The sequence below is a fragment of the Arachis hypogaea genome, chromosome 12 (genome assembly GCF_003086295.3).
Source record: "Arachis hypogaea cultivar Tifrunner chromosome 12, arahy.Tifrunner.gnm2.J5K5, whole genome shotgun sequence".
NCBI lineage: Eukaryota > Viridiplantae > Streptophyta > Magnoliopsida > Fabales > Fabaceae > Arachis > Arachis hypogaea.
The window spans coordinates 102,050,411-102,066,898 of record NC_092047.1 but is presented as its reverse complement, the minus strand read 5'-3'; the positions used below and the strand labels follow the sequence as shown (position 1 = coordinate 102,066,898).

The 16,488-nt window shown below is 40.4% G+C and overlaps 1 pseudogene; it reads right to left on the bottom strand.

Moving 5' to 3' along the window:
* Positions 1 to 10,692: 10,692 nt before the first annotated feature.
* LOC112730387 (proline-rich receptor-like protein kinase PERK3) lies at positions 10,693 to 13,313 on the bottom strand (annotated as a pseudogene).
* Positions 13,314 to 16,488: the final 3,175 nt, after the last annotated feature.

Sequence of the window (16,488 nt, the reverse complement as noted above, 5' to 3'; positions counted from 1 at the left end):
GGTCCTTTCCAGTTTGCTGCTAGCTTTCCTTCTCCGGGTCGAGATGTTCCGATATCATTTCGAATTAGAATAAGATCATTCTTAGCAAAACCTCTTGGCACTATTCTTTGATTATATCTGGAAGCCATTCGTCGCTTTAGTGCTTCTTCCCTGATCCGAGCTCTTTCTTGGATTTCGGGAAGTAGGTCGAGTTCTTCCCTTTGAAGTTGGGAGTTGGCTTCTTCATTGTAATAGACTACTCTAAGCGACCCTTCCTTGATCTCTACTAGGATCATTGCCTCCATTCCGTATGCCAATCGGAAGGGTGATTCCTTTGTGGTGGAATGTGGCGTTGTTCGATATGCCCATAGGACTTGTGGGAGTTCTTTGGCCCAAGCTCCTTTTGCGTCTTGTAATCTTCGTTTTAGTCCAGCCAATATGACTTTGTTGGCCGCTTCGGCTTGTCCATTGGCTTGGGGATGTTCGACAGAGGTGAACTGGTGTTTTATGTTCAAGTCGGCCACTAACTTTCTGAAGCCTGCATCTGTGAATTGGGTGCCATTGTCTCTGGTGATGGATTATGAGACCCCGAACCTTGTGACAATGTTTCTATATAGGAATTTCCGGCTTCTTTGAGCAGTGGCGTTGGCTAGTGGCTCTGCCTCGATCCACTTTGTGAAATAGTCTACCCCTACTATGAGGAATTTAACTTGTCCCGATCCCTGGGGAAAGGGTCCGAGAAGATCAAGTCCCCATTTGGCAAATGGCCAAGGTGAGGTTACGCTGATGAGCTTTTCTGGCGGGGCGATGTGAAAGTTGGCATATTTCTGGCATGGTGGACATGTCTTTACAAATTCTGTAGCTTCCTTTTGTAGAGTTGGCCAATAAAATCCCGCCCGGAGTACTTTTTTGGTGAGAGCTTGTGCTCCGAGATAATTGCCATAAATGCCACCGTGTACTTCCTCTAAAACTTCCCTTGTGTTAGAGGTCGGCACACATTTTAATAATAATGGTATTGAAATCCCTCTTTTGTATAGGGTGTTGTTTATGATAGTGTAGTATTGTGCCTCCCGTTTTAACCTCTTTGCCTTCTTTTCATCTGTGGGGAGTGTTTCTATTTTGAGGTAATTAATTATGGGGGTCATCCATCCTTGATCCTGACCTGTTATGGCCAAGACTTTTTCCTCTTCCGAGATTGACGGGTTTTATAGCATTTCCTGGATGAGACTTCTATTGTTGCCCTCTGGTTTGGTGCTGGCTAGTTTTGAGAGTGCGTCAGCTCGGGCATTTTGTTCGCGGGGTATGTGGCGGATCTCATATTCCCTGAGTTATCCGAGTTGTTCCCAGGTTTTATCCAAATACTTTTTCATGGTGGGATCCTTGGCTTGATAGCTCCCTGTTATTTGTGAGGTGACTACTTGTGAGTCGCTGAAGATGATGAGTTTTTGGGCTCCAACCTCCTTAGCCAGCTTCAAACCAGCTAACAGTGCTTCATACTCCGCCTGGTTGTTGGAAGCAGGGAACCCGAACTTGAAGGAAAGCTCAATTTGGGTTCCTTGGTTGCTTTCAATTATCACACCTGCGCCACTTCCAGTTTTATTCGAGGAACCGTCCACGTAAATATTCCATTCTATGGGGGTCTCCAGGGTGTCTGTAAATTCCGCAATGAAGTCAGCTAAGTACTGTGATTTGATGGCTGTCCGAGCTTCCTATTGTAGGTCGAACTCAGACAACTCGACTGCCCATTGTAGAATTCTGCCTGCTAGATCTATTTTCTGCAATATCCCTTTTTATGGGCTGGTTGGTCCAAACCTTAATGGTGTGAGCTTGGAAGTATGGGCGAAGACGTCGAGATGTTAGTATGAGCGCATAGGCAAATTTTTCTATTTTTTGGTAGTTCAGCTCAAACCCCTGTAGTGCTTTACTAATGAAGTATACAGGTCGTTGCCCATTATCGTCTTCTTGAACTAGTGCTGAGGCCACTGCCCGACTCCCTACTGCGAGGTACAGTATGAGTGGTTCTCCTTCTCGTGGCCGAGTTAGGATAGGTGGTTGTCCCAGGAATCTTTTGAAATCTTGGAAGGCTTGCTCGCACTCCCTTGTCCATTCGAACTTTCTTCCTTTCCTTAGAGTGGCATAGAAGGGGAGGGATCTTATCGCTGATCCCGTTAGAAATATGGACAAGGCTGCCAACCTCCCGTTGAGTTGTTGTAACTCTTTGACACAAGTTGGGCTCTTCATGTTGAGTATGGCTTTGCATTTATCCAAATTTGCCTCAATTCCTCTTTGTGTGAGCATAAAACTCAAGAACTTGCCAGCTTCTACTGCAAAGGTGCACTTTGCAGGATTGAGTCGCATGCCATGCTTCCTTATAGTGTCGAATACTTGGACCAAGTCGGACAATAATGTCTCTTCACTTTGTGTCTTTATCAACATGTCGTCCACATAGACTTCCATGATTTTCCTGATATGGTCTGAAAAGACTTTGTTCATCAGCCTTTGATAAGTAGCTCCCGCATTTTTAAGACCAAAAGGCATTACGATGTAGCAATAATTTGCTTTTGGTGTTAGAAACGAGGTTTTTTCCTGATCAAGTGGATACATTGGGATTTGGTTGTATCCAGAATATGCGTCCATAAATGAGAGGTATTTATATCCGGATGAGGCATCCACTAGAGCGTCGATACTTGGGAGTGGATAAGGATCTTTTGGGTAGGCTTTGTTGAGATCGGTGTAGTCGGTGTACATTCGCCACTTCCCATTTGATTTTTTCACCAAGACGACATTAGCTAGCCACAGTGGGTACTTGACTTCTCTTATGAATCCTGCCTCTAGTAGTGCTTGTACCTGCTCTTCCACAGCTTTGGATCATTCTAGACCGCCAACTTGTGGCACATTAGTTTGGGGTCTATGCCTGGCATGTCTGCAGCTTTCCACGCGAAGAGATCGATGTTATCTCGTAAGAACTGTACTAGTGATTCTTTTGCGTCTCCACTTAGGATCGTGCCAATATTAGTTGTTTTGTCCGAGGTGTCTCCGATCTGAACTTTCTCTACTTCTCCTTCGGGTTGTGGATGGACTTCTTCATGTCTCTAAACTCCACCAAGCTCAATTGTATAGAATTCTTCTCCTTTGCATCTGAGATTTAGGCTTTCATTATAATAGCGGCGCACCATCTTTCGATCCGCTTTTATTGTAGCTACCCCTTCTGCAGTTGGAAATTTCATGCACAGATGTGGAGTTGAGACTATTGCGCCAAGTTGATTCAATGTTGTTCGACCTATTAAGGCATTGTAGGCTGAACTCACGTCGACCACAATGTAATCTATCTTGAGAGTTCTGGATTGGTTTCCCTTTCTGAACGTTGTGTGTAGCGAGATGTATCCAAGTGGTTGTACTGGGGTGTCTCCCAGTCCGAACAGGTTGTTTGGGTATGCTCTAAGATCTTTTTCTTTTAAGTCGAGCTTGTCGAAGGCAGTTTTGAATAAGATATCGACAGAGCTCCCTTGGTCTATTAATGTGCGGTGGAGATTGGCGTTTGCTAGTATGATGGTGATGACCATGGGATCGTCGTGTCCTGAGATGATACCGGATGCGTCTTCTTTGGTGAACGTAATTGCAGGGATGTCGGGCGCTTCCTCCTTTCCTTCGACATGATATGCTTCTTTGAGATATCTTTTGCGGGATGATTTGGAGATTTCCCCTCCTGCAAATCCTCCATGTATCATATGGACATGTCTTTCTGGCGTACGAGGTGATCGCTCGGTTTGTCCGACCTCCTCGTCTCTCCTCCTTTTTCTTTGCTCATCGTCTCGAGTGACCAAATACCGATCTAGTTTTCCTTCTCTCACTAACTTCTCTATGACATTTTTCAGATCGAAACATTCGTTGGTGGAATGTCCCCGGACGCGATGGTATTCGCAATATTTGTTTCGGTTTCTTCCTCCCCTTTTGCCTTTGAGTGGTTAAACTGGGGGTATTTTTTCTGTGTGGCAAACTTCCTTGTATACATCCACAAGAGATACCCGGAGGGGGGTGTAATTGTGATATTTTTTAATTTTTTTCCCTTGTCGATCTTCCTTCTTTTTGGGCTCTTTATCTTTATCCCGGTAGGTGAATCTGGGTTTTCAGGTTTCCCCTAGTCGAGAATTTTCCTCCATGTTGATGTATTTCTCTACTTGTTCTTGCACTTCGTCCAGGGATGTGGGGTACTTCTTTGATATGGATTGGCTAAAAGGTCCCTCTCGTAGGCCATTGATGAGGCCCATAATGGTGGCCTCTGTTGGCAAGCTTTGTATGTCTAGGCATGTTTTATTGAATCTTTCCATGTAGCTTCGAAGACTCTCCCGATCTCCTTGCTTGATTCCTAGTAGGCTGGGGGCGTGCTTAGCCTTGTCCTTTTGGATGGAGAATCTAGCCAGGAACTTTTTGGCTAGGTCATCAAAGCTTGTGATGGACTTCGGAGGTAGGTTGTCGAACCATCTGATTGCTATCTTCGTGAGAGTTGTTGGAAAGGCTTTGCAGCGAACTGCATTTGAGGCGTCGGTGAGGTACATTCTACTTCTGAAATTGCTGAGATGATGGTTGGGATCTGTAGTGCCATCGTACAAAGTCATATCCGGAAGTTTGAAGTCCTTAGGAATTTTGGTCTTCATGATTTCCCTAGTGAATGGATCTTGGTCTTTGCGTGAGTTGTCCTCTGAGGCGGTTCGAGTATCTTTTGCTTTGAGGTCGGCTTCGAGTTTTAGAAGTTTATCTTCTAATTCTCGACGTCGCCTTACTTCCCTTTGTAGATCCTTCCCGACTTCTCGTTGATGATGGGTTTCTTTTTCAAGTTGCTTTAAACGATTTTGAAGCGCTTTTATCACTCCCATATTTGATGAGTTTTTATCCCCGTTAGATTCCGGAGTATCTTTTAGCGTAGTGTCTGCGTTCTTGTGCGGCGTTCTATCTTCCAGACTTGAACCGTGGTCGTTGTCATGGTCGTCTGCCATGGTGACGGGATGACTTCCAGGTTCTCCGGCAACGGCGCCAATGTTCTGAAGGTTACCTGAAACTGTAGGTTGATCTCGGATGAGATCTTCTGTACTGGTCGGAGCTGACGTGTCCAGCTGGTGAATGGCGGCCGGAGCTGTCGCGTCTGACTTGTTGGACTGGCTATGCAGCTGGTCCTTCGTCACCGGAGGGTGGGGGTACCTGCAAGAGACTCCGATGCTTAAGTTAGCATGGGTATTAAACAGGTTTTTAGTGTAGATTAGAGTATGAGTTATACCTGGGTGCTCCAGTGTATTTATAATGGTGTAGAGTGACCCTTTTAGATAAGATAAGTTAGTTATCTTATCTTATCTTATCTTTGAGCTGAGGTCAGCTTATCTTCAAGGGAACCGCCTTTATCTCTACAGGCTTGGACTGCCTTTGGATTTGGGTCGTGTTCCTCTATTTGGGCCCTTTACTGGGCTTCCCTGTCGATTTGACCGAGCTCTTTAAAAAGAGGTCGGATAGTCTGACCTGAGGAGGTCGGTCGCTTTGTCGCTAATCATCCCGGGTCAGGCAGCTCGACCCAGGGTATGAACAGTAGGCATTGTTAATTCTGCTATGAAGTCGGCAAGGAATTGGGATTTGATCAGTCCTCTGGCTTGGTATCTGATATCAAATTCAGACAATTCTACTGACCACTTTACAAGCCTGCCAGCAATTTCTGGTTTGTGTAGCACCTGGCGTAATGGATGGTCGGTTCGAACATAGATGACATGGCTCTGAAAATAAGGTCGGAGTCGCCTTGCCAAAAATAGCAGTGCTAATGCTAATTTTTCAATCCTCGAATAGTTGATTTCAGCGTTTTGTAGTGTTTTGCTGACGAAGTATATTGGGTGTTGAGCTTTGTCCCTTTCTGTAACAAGAGCGGAGCTTATCACCCAGTCAGTAACTGATAAGTATAAGTATAAATCTTCCCCTTGTAAGGGTTTTTGTAGAATTGGCGGTTGTGAGAGAGTTGTTTTCAAATTAACGAAAGCTCGCTCACAATCGTCATTCCAGTGAAAAATAGTTTTCTTTTTAAAGGTTTAGAAAAAAAGGAATAGATCTTAGGGCCAAGCATGTGACGAATCTTGATAGGGCAGCAAGTCTTCCTGTTAAGCGTTGGACTTCTTTTAATGTCCTCGGGCTTGCCATCTCCAATACAGCTTGGCACTTGTCAGGGTTTGCTTCAATACCCCTACTTGTTAGTAAAAAGCCGAGGAATTTGCCACCTTAAACGGCGAAGGCACATTTTTCGGGATTCAAGCGCATGTTGTAGGATCGTATCTGATCGAAGATCTCAGTTAGGTCGTCGATGTGGTTGTGTCTGACTTTGGTTTTGGCGACCATGTCATCAACGTAGACTTCTATGTTGTGGCCGATCTGTTTAGCGAATACTTTATCCATGAGACACTGATAGGTTGCTCCTGCATTCTTTAGTCCAAAAGGCATAACTTTATAACAATAGTTACCAAATTCAGTGATGAATGCCGTTTTATTTTGGTCAGAAGGGTGCATAAGGATCTGATTATAGCCCAAATAAGCATCCATGAAACTTAAGGTGGCATAACCAGAGGCGTTGTCCACTAAAGAGTCAATGGATGGTAAAGGATAAGAATCCTTCGGGCATGCCTTGTTTAAGTCAGTAAAATTGACGCACATGCGCCACTTACCGTTTTGTTTCCTTACCATGACGACATTGGCGAGCCAAGTAGTAAATCTGATCTCCCTGATGAAGTCGGCATTAATCAGCTTTTGAGTTTCCTCTAATGATGCTCGTTTCTTTTCTTCGCCTAGGTTTCTCTTCTTCTGTTGAGTGAGTCAGACAGAAGGGTTGATAGCCAGTTTGTGGCTGATAATCTGGGGGTCGATGCCGGGCATATCAGAAGGCGTCCAGGCAAATAAATCGGCATTTGCTTGTAGGAATTTTTTTATCATAGCTAATTCTTCTTTGTTTATTGCTGTACCTACAAAGGTGTACTTGTTAGAATCTTCATTGAAATGTACTTTTTGTAGCTCACCTGTTGGTGTAGGTTGTTCAAGGAAGTCTGCTCTAGGATCTAGATCGGCAAACTCCGAGTTGCTAGCTGTGACGAGGACATTGTTGATTTGAAGTTGTTTTGGTCCGTTTTGAAACTTCATTCCGATGTTGTAGTACTGCCGTGCCTCTTTGTGGTCTCCATGAATGGTTACAATGTGTTCATCCTGCACAGAAAACTTGACACAGAGGTGAACTGTAGATACAATTGCGTCAAACTTGTTTAAGAAAGGTCGGCCAAGTATAAGGTTATATGGGCTGAAGCAATCTACTACTAAATATTGAATATCACATGTTTTGGATAGAATATTCAACCACACTGATCCTAGTATTGGGACTCGTTCACCTGAGAAGCCGACGAGGTCTCCCCTCGTTGGTTGCAGGTTGTTGTTGCTTAGCTTCATTTTCTGAAATGTAGAGTAAAATAGAACGTTGGCGCTGCTTCATGGATCTAGGAGTACCTTTTTTACTAATAAGTCTCCCAATTGAATTGTGATGACCACGGGGTCGTCTAAATTTTGAATATTGGAGTTGAAATCCGCCCGTGTGAACGTCATTTGGGGGAATTGAGGCGTTAGTTGGTGCTCGGGCTGTGCTCCTTCGACCGAGTATATTGCTCGGAAAGATCTTTTCCTAGCCGAATTTGATGAGCCCCCACTGGCACCTCCTCCTGAAATACAATTAATGATACCTCGTGGTTGTTCATATTGGGTCGAGGATGTCTTGTCCTTTCCTCGGCTTAGTTGTTCGGATGGAGCATTGCCTGTAGATGTTGGAGTACATCTCTGGATGTGGCCTCCAATATATTTGTCAAGGTGACCTTGCCGAGCCAACCGTTCCAAGAGGTCTTTTGCGACCACGCATTCATCAGTTGTATGGCCGTGCTTCTGATGGAAGGCGCAGTACTTGAATTTGTCGACGTTCTTTGTATCTTAATATGTGCCCGCCTTTCTTGGTAGTTTGATTAATTTTGAGTTCAGGATCTCTTTGATTATATCCTCCTGCTTGGCGTTAAACTGTGTGTAAGACTCAAAGGAAGGGGTTAGTTTAAAATTTTTCTCACTGTTAAGCACTTTTTCTTCGTCTCTGTAGTTTGTTTTGTCGGACTTCCGAGCTTGTCTAAGCTCCTCAATATCAATCTGGCCCTTGGCCTTCTCTTGGAACTCAGCGAGTGTTTTTGGTTTGGATACGGCGATCGTCTCCTGGAACTTCCCAGGTCGGAATCCGCTTTTGATGGCATGAAGGTGGACTTCAGGGTGGAGATCAGGTATGCTTATGGTGACCTTCGTGAAACGAGTCATATAGTCCTTCAGGCTCTCATTTTGTCCTTGCTTAATTGTATTCAGATAATCTGAGTCATGCAGATAAATTGTAGATCCAGCGAAGTGGTCCTCAAATAGCTTGGCCAGCTGTTGGAATCGCGAAATTAAACCTGCAGGAAAAGCACAAAGCCAATCAAGTGCAGGACCGTCTAAATAATTTGGAAAACAACGACACAAAACGGTATCAGATGCACCGTTGACGATCATTATTGATCGGAACTTCTTGATGAACTTTTTTGGGTCTCCGAGTCCGTCGTAAGGTGTGAGGGTCAATGGTAAAGTGAATCTTCGTGGTAATTCAAAATTCATCACTTCTGGTGTGAAGGGTCCCACGAGCTCGTCCGGTTCCTCATCCTCGTCCTCGACTCGAATGGTCTCAGACACATGAGTGGGGTCTGAATGATGTTCGGCATCCTCTGGTTGAGGCTGATGAGCGTTGTTATTTTCAATTCGGCCATTGTTCAACTCGGTGATTTGGGCGGCCATTCTCTGATTTTCTTCTGCCATACGTTGATTAGCCTATTGTAGCTCGGTCACCATCCAGAGAAGTTCGGACAGGGTAGGAGGTAGTACGTCAGCCATAGGTACAGGCAGAGGGATCGAGACCAAAAGAGGGAAAAATTTATCTCTTCGGCCCCACGGTGGGCGCCAATTGTTCTTGCTTATAGAATAGGTCGGCTCCTTATATTGGATATCTGCCGAGCTATCTCTTCGAGAGGCTGAACTGCTAACTCGTCGATTCCGAGCTTTTCCCTTCGACTTGTGAAAGTGTGGACAATGGAAAGAAAAGGGGGGGAGTGTACCTGTAAAGGCACTCCAATGCTTAAGTTAGTATGGTATTCAAATCGGAAGTGTTTGGAAAAGATACTTTTACCTTGCTTTTATATGGTCGGTTCTTTATCAGTAACGGTTTTCCTTCAACGTCAGTTTTGACGAGGATTGATAACGTATCTGGTTATTATGTCGTCTTTAATTGGCGGTTTTGGTTCATAACGTCAGTTTGCCGAGTTATAACTCATAAAGGCCGTGTTTGTAACGTATATTGTTGACTTATGGCTGAGGTGTAACGTGTGATGCCAAGTTTTATAGGTGTGACGACCATATCAGAAGCAAAAAAAGTGATTCATTGGTGTAATAAAGATAGTCTCACAATCTGAATTATAAAACAAAATTTGTTTATCTGTTAGTGCTTTCTCATTTTAAATCCATTTATCTGGTGAATGAACTAAATATTACTTCACTGTATTGGCATTCATCTTACCCCTTTTGTTTGTTCTTTTGTTTGCAGAAAATAAGTTTTGCATCTTTACAAGTGCAAGATGAAAGCAGGAGTTATTATTGAACCAACAATAGATAATTGTATTCTAAATATAAAGCTCTAAAGTATTTCAAGTAGAATGGTCTTGAAAAATAAGTTTATTCATAATTGCTTTATGAACTTGAAGCTGACTGGCACACAATGACTTTTACTAGGGAAAGGTGCAATTGGTTCTCAAAAATTGGAATAATATTTTGGTGTAATAATTGTGTGACTTTATTTTATGATTGATGTTGTACTTTGTAGCTTTATAGAATTATTTGTAATAAGTCATATTGTATTATATAACTTAAAATAGATCAATTATATCTTATAAATTCAGGATATGTTTGAAATTTGCTATTATTCATTCTTTGGATTAAGTTATATTGTATCTATTATACCCAGCAATAATTAGTTACGATAATATAAAAATCACTAATAACTTATAAACCGAAGTTAAGTTCTTCTTTAAGAATTCAATGTTTTAGTTTAGAAGAGGTGGTTGCTCCCTCGGCAAAAGAGCATAAGGGAAAAAAATTTGCAGCAAACTGAATGGTTGTAAACCACTAAACCATTTACTTGCACAATTCCATACTACTAAACTATTATAATTAGTGGATACTTTCTGTAGGACTCTTCTATCATACAAAATATGGGAGAATGGATGATGCATATAAGGTGTTTGATGAAAATTGTCAACGGAGAATTTGTGGCTTATACCACTATGATTCGTATGCTTATAGTGCAGATTCTTGCCTCTATCTGACGTTGGTATATTCATGCTCTTATTTTGGAAACATTTAAATTGCTTCCACCGAGATTATTAACAATTTAATTCATTATTTGGAAGCTATTTGATTTTCAATAAAGGAACATCCTTCAACAATTTCAGTTGTGTGTAGAAATGAAGCAGCATGATTCCATTGAAGTTCACAACAATTTAGCAATGGATAATTCAGTGAATATGCTAAAGAAAACCATGGTCATGAATGAATTAAATGTGTTAGGAACTTATGAAACCCACTGAAAGTTCTAGATCATGAAGAATGAGAAGAATACATGCTTAGTTCCTGAATCACCTCTACCATGTTTGGCTTTTGCTCAGAAAGCTCATGAGTGCACATGACTGCAATCTTTGAAAGAATTGCTGCTTCTGATTTCAAATATTTTCACTTTATATTTGTGTCCACAAAATCATCAAATCTGAAAAACTCAACTGCCATTCTGATTGAACCCCCTACTGTTGTCTTCCCAGACAGGACTTGAAGAACAATGACACCGAATGCAGAAACATCGCTCTTCTCGGTGATGCGTCTAGTGGTAATGTATTCAGGAGCTAGGTATCCCATGGCAGCACCAACTTTCAGTGCTGAGTAAACAATGTCGTCTGCTAGAAACTTGGGGATCCCAGCATCCAGATCAATGGGTTAAACTGATTGTCAAGAAGAACTTTTTCGACTGAAATATTTTGGTGAACTATTGTAGGTTTGCTTGCTTCATTGCTATGCAGATATCCAAAACCTGGTTAGAAAGGATTAGCAAATACTCAATATCAACCAGATAGATACTTATGTTCATTCTGCATAATGATTATAGTTTAATCTTTACTATAGGTTCATAATAGTCGTCTTAATTCATGTAACCAATGTTAAACACTAAATAGTTGAAAAATACCTTGTTGTAAGAAAGAGGCAAATTTTCTAATATACAATGAGTTTCTTAGAAAATATTGGGTGTCAAAAAAAGAACTAACCTTTTGCATTGCCCTTGCTGATGGAAACCCTTTTAGACGACTCAAGCACATTTTCACTTCCATCTTCCATATCAAGATATATAGAGTGCCACCGATTACAAAATCGTAGACAATGTAACATTCACCTCTACTACTTGAGCAACAAAAACCTCTCATCTTTACAATGTTTTTATGTCTCAGTGAGGTTAGCAGGCTCAATCCCTTCAAGAATTCAACTTCCTCAGGTATGCAACATGTCACATTAATACTTCTGATGGCCACATGAAAACCATCTCTGAGAACTCCTTTGTAGACGGCGGAGAATTTGCTCTTACCCAATAAAGATAGAAGCAAGTGAGAAAGTATTCGTATGAAGCTGAACAAGATTATGCAAACACATTACAAAATAATAACTAATCAATTTTTAAGTCTAACAATTCTATAGACAACAAGATTTAACTTCTAATGATAGAGAAACACCAATTCTGCATGATATATCTCTCGGACTCATGTCTCACATAATTAAGATTGCTTCAGCGACTTACTGCAATTTCTTTTTGAAAAAGCAAAAAAGCAGGACAGAGGGATAAAATTAAATAAAAACTGTAGTGCAAAGACAGCAGAAAAATCTCCAAATTCACAAGAATTGCCATAAAAAAAGCATTAAAACAAAATAAAGTAAAATGAAACCTGAGTAGTTCGCAGGGGCAGAGACAAAGCACAACAACACAGAGGAACCAGAAAGTGTGGTGTGGCGGCAGTAGAAGTGGTGGTGGTAGTGCCGAGTGCAGGCAGCATGGTAGCTACAGAGATGGGAGAAGAACATGAGCATTAGTGGAAAAAGTGAGAAAAACCCTAGCAGAGACATCTCTCATCTCTGAAACTATGGTTAAAAGGGAAAAAAAGTGTGAAAAATAAAATTAGAGAGGCAAAATTTTAATTATTAATTTTTTCAAAAATAAAAAATAGAGTTCAATTTATAAATATTTTTAACTGGGTTAACAGTACTCCCACATAAAAGTAGAAGTAAGGAATCCATGGCCTAAAACAGAAAGTAGAAGAGATAACTGATTAAATTATTGAGAAAAAAAGTGGAAGAGATAATCGTTTAAATTGTGCCCATTTGCCATCAACTTCACGTTTCTTTTAATTTAATAACTTTTTATCTCGAATATTCTCTCATTTATTAAATATTAATTTTTTTTTCAAATGTAAATTCCCCCAATTCGAATGGATTATTTTTAGAAAAATAATGTATTGATTTTAAATTTTAATGGATTAATTTTTAAGAAAATAATATATGTTAGATTTTTTTATAAAACCAGTAATTTACGTACCTCCAGCCATTGCCAATAAATTCTTTGATTTAATTTGGAACTTCCAATTCTTGAATCACAGAGAGCCAGATGGAATCAAGGTGTATTTTTTTTTCTTATGATCAGAATTGGGGACCCAAATCTTATAAAGTTTATGATGAACAGTCGTGTTCTTTCCATCAAAGAACAGACCAACTGTCAATATAATAATGAATAATTACAACACCACCCAAACTAATTTCTATATTAACAAATTGGACCACAATTAGAATAAAAATTCTAACATTCTCCCACTTGGTCCAACATTTGTTACGTATAGTTTGTAATTACATACTATGCTTAAACAATTAAGACAAATTACACGAATCATAGCGGTAGTTTCTCATTAATCGAGTATTACCTTCTATGTATTACAATGTAATATCTCCTAACTGAATAAACTCTTCATGTGGTATTTCTGTAGGAATAAGCCCAATGCTTATTCTAGATCATTCACTGAATTTTATTTGTCATTCTCAATCATGTATGCGCATATATACTTACCAAATGAGAAACAAACAATAATAGGAATTTCATATCCAAATATGTCATAGAATATAACATAAGTCATATAAGTGATGTTACAGAATATAAATCCATACTAGTAACATGATCCTTAAACAATCCTGGTGGTATGCCTTTTGTCAAAGGATCAGCTATCATCTGTTTAGTACTAATATGCTCTATCTGTACCTCATTAGACCTAACTCGGTCTTTAATGGCTAAGTACTTAATATCGATGTGCTTACTTCGACTACTACTTCTATTATTCTTAGCCATAAATACAGCAGCCGAATTGTCATAATATATTCTCAATGGCCTAGAGATACAATCCATAATCTTAAGCCTAAAGATAAAATTCTTTAACCAAACACCTTGTGATGTAGCCTCAAAACGAGCAATAAACTCGGCTTCCATGGTAGAAGTGGCTACAAGTGATTGTTTTGCACTCTTCCAAGATACTGCTCCATCAGCAAGCATAAAGATGTATCCTGACGTTGACTTTCTAAAATCAACACATCCCGCCAAGTCTGAATCTGAGTATCCAACAATTTTCAAATTGTCGATTCGTCTATATGTAAGCATGAAGTCCTTGGTCCCTTGAAGGTACCTTAAGACCTTCTTTGTAGCTCTCCAATGGATAATTCCTGGATTACTTTGATATCTTCCCAACATGCTAAGAGCAAAAGCAATGTCAGGTCTTGTACAAACCTGAGCATACATTAGGCTTCCAACGGCTGAAGTATAAGGAATATTTTGCATTTGTTTCTTTTCAAGTTCATTTTTGGGACATTGATCTAAGCAGAATTTGTCACCTTTCACAATAGGTGCAACACTTGGTGAACAATTTTGCATTTTAAACCTCTCAAGAACTTTATTAATATAGGCTTTTTGAGATAAACCTAAAATTCCTTTATGTTTATCTCTATGAATCTTTATGCCAATGACATAAGATGCATCACCCATATCTTTCATATCAAAATGTCTAGAGAGAAATTGTTTCACTTCATGTAACAACCCTAAATCATTTGTTGCAAGCAAAATATCATCTACATATAAGATGAGAAATATGATCTTGCTCCCACTAACCTTGTGATATATACATTGATCAGAAATATTTTCAATGAATCCAAATGAAGAAATCACATTGTGAAACTTCAAATACCACTATCGGGAAGCCTGCTTAAGACCATACATTGCTCTCTTAAGCTTGCAAACTAACTCCTTACTAGCACTTGAGATAAACCCTTCGGGTTGTCTCATATAAACCTCTTCTTCCAAATCTCCATTAAGGAAGGCCATTTTCACATCTATTTGATGCAATTTCATGTTAAAGTGTGCTACCAATGCCATAATGATGCGGAAAGAGTCTTTCTTTGAAACAGGAGAAAAGATTTCCTTGTAGTCAACTCCTTCCCTTTGAGTAAATCCTTTAGCAACAAGTCAAGCCTTGTAGCGCTCAATATTGCCTGAGGAATCCTTCTTGGTCTTAAAGACCCATTTACAGCCAATGGCCTTTTCCCCATCAGGCAATTCTACAAGATCCCAAACTTGGTTATCTGCCATAGAATTCATTTCATCCTTCATAGCATCTAGCCATAAATTGGAATTACAACTTTTCATTGCTTGTGAAAACGTCGTTGGGTCATTTTCATCACAAACATCATAGTCAGACTCAGCAAGATATACTAAATAGTCACTAGAAATTGCAGGCTTTCTAATTCTTGTTGATCTTCTTAATGTTGCATCATCAACCTCTTGTAAAGGTAGTGGCATAACAGGTTCTCCCTCTTCTTGAAGTTGCTCTTGAGCAATATGTTCTTGAACAACATTTTCATTATGAAGAGTTTGATCCTCCACCATATGATCTACTTGAACATTATCTTCATGATGTGGAACATCAGTAATAGGTTGTTCTACATTGACCCTATCTGTATGGGCATTGTATTGAACAATCACTCTTGTACATGGAGAGGTTTGACAAACATTATCATTCTCAACAACCTTAAGAGGATGATTTCTCCCACTTTCTACATCATGCTCTAAAAACCTTGCATTTCTAGATTCAACTATTTTACTTGAATGGGAGGGACAATAAAATCTATAACCCTTAGACTTTTCTGCATAGCCGATAAAATAGGCACTTATCGTCCTTGGGTCCAACTTCCTTTCTTGTGGATTATAAACCCGAACTTCAGTAGGACAACCCCAAATGCGTATATGATTCAAACTAGGTTTCCAACCTTTCCATAGCTCAAATGGCGTTTTAGAAACTGCCTTTGTTGGAACTCTATTTAATATATACGCAGCTGTCTTAAGGGCTTCACTCCACAAGGATAAAGGAAGATTGGAGTTGCTAAGCATACTCCTCACCATATCCAGCAAAGTCCTATTTCTTCTTTCAGCTACACCATTTTGATCTGGTGTACCAGGCATGGTGTATTGTGCCACAATTCCATGCTCTTGAAGATACTTTGCATATGGACCAGGTGCTTGTCCACTTCCAGTATATCTCCCATAGAATTCTCCACCTTTATTTGATCTCACGATCTTAATTTTCTTTCCGCATTGTTTCTCTACTTCAACTTTATAAACTTTAAAAGCGTCCAATGCCTCATATTTATTATGAAGTATATAGAGATACATATATCGTGAATAATCATCAATAAAGGAGATGAAGTATTTCTGACCACTTAAGGACATATCAGGACAACATATGTCAGTGTGAATTATTTCTAATATGTCAGAACTCCTCTTAGCACCTTTTTGAGACTTTTTGGTTTGCTTTCCCTTAATGCAATCCACACAAGTATCAAAATCAGTAAAATCTAGAGTTTCAAGAACTCCATTACTTACTAATTTCTTTATTCTCTCAATGGAGATGTGTCCCAACCTTCGGTGCCACAACATGGAGGATTTTTCATTCATACTGTAACAGCCCAGACCACCCGCTAGCACGATATTGTCCGCTTTGGCACACAAGGCCCCACGATTTTGCCTTTGACGATAGGGATGATAGCCGAAGCCCCCACACTCACTCGTTAAAACGCGTCATACTAGGGAGAGGTATCCACACCCTTATAAGGCATACTTCGTTCCCCTCTCCAACCGATGTGGGACCTTACAATCCACCCCCCTAAGGAAGTCCAGCGCCCTCACTGGCACATCGATCCGTGCTCCGGCTCTGATACCATCTGTAACAGCCCAGACCACCCGCTAGCACAATATTGTCCGCTTTGGCACAC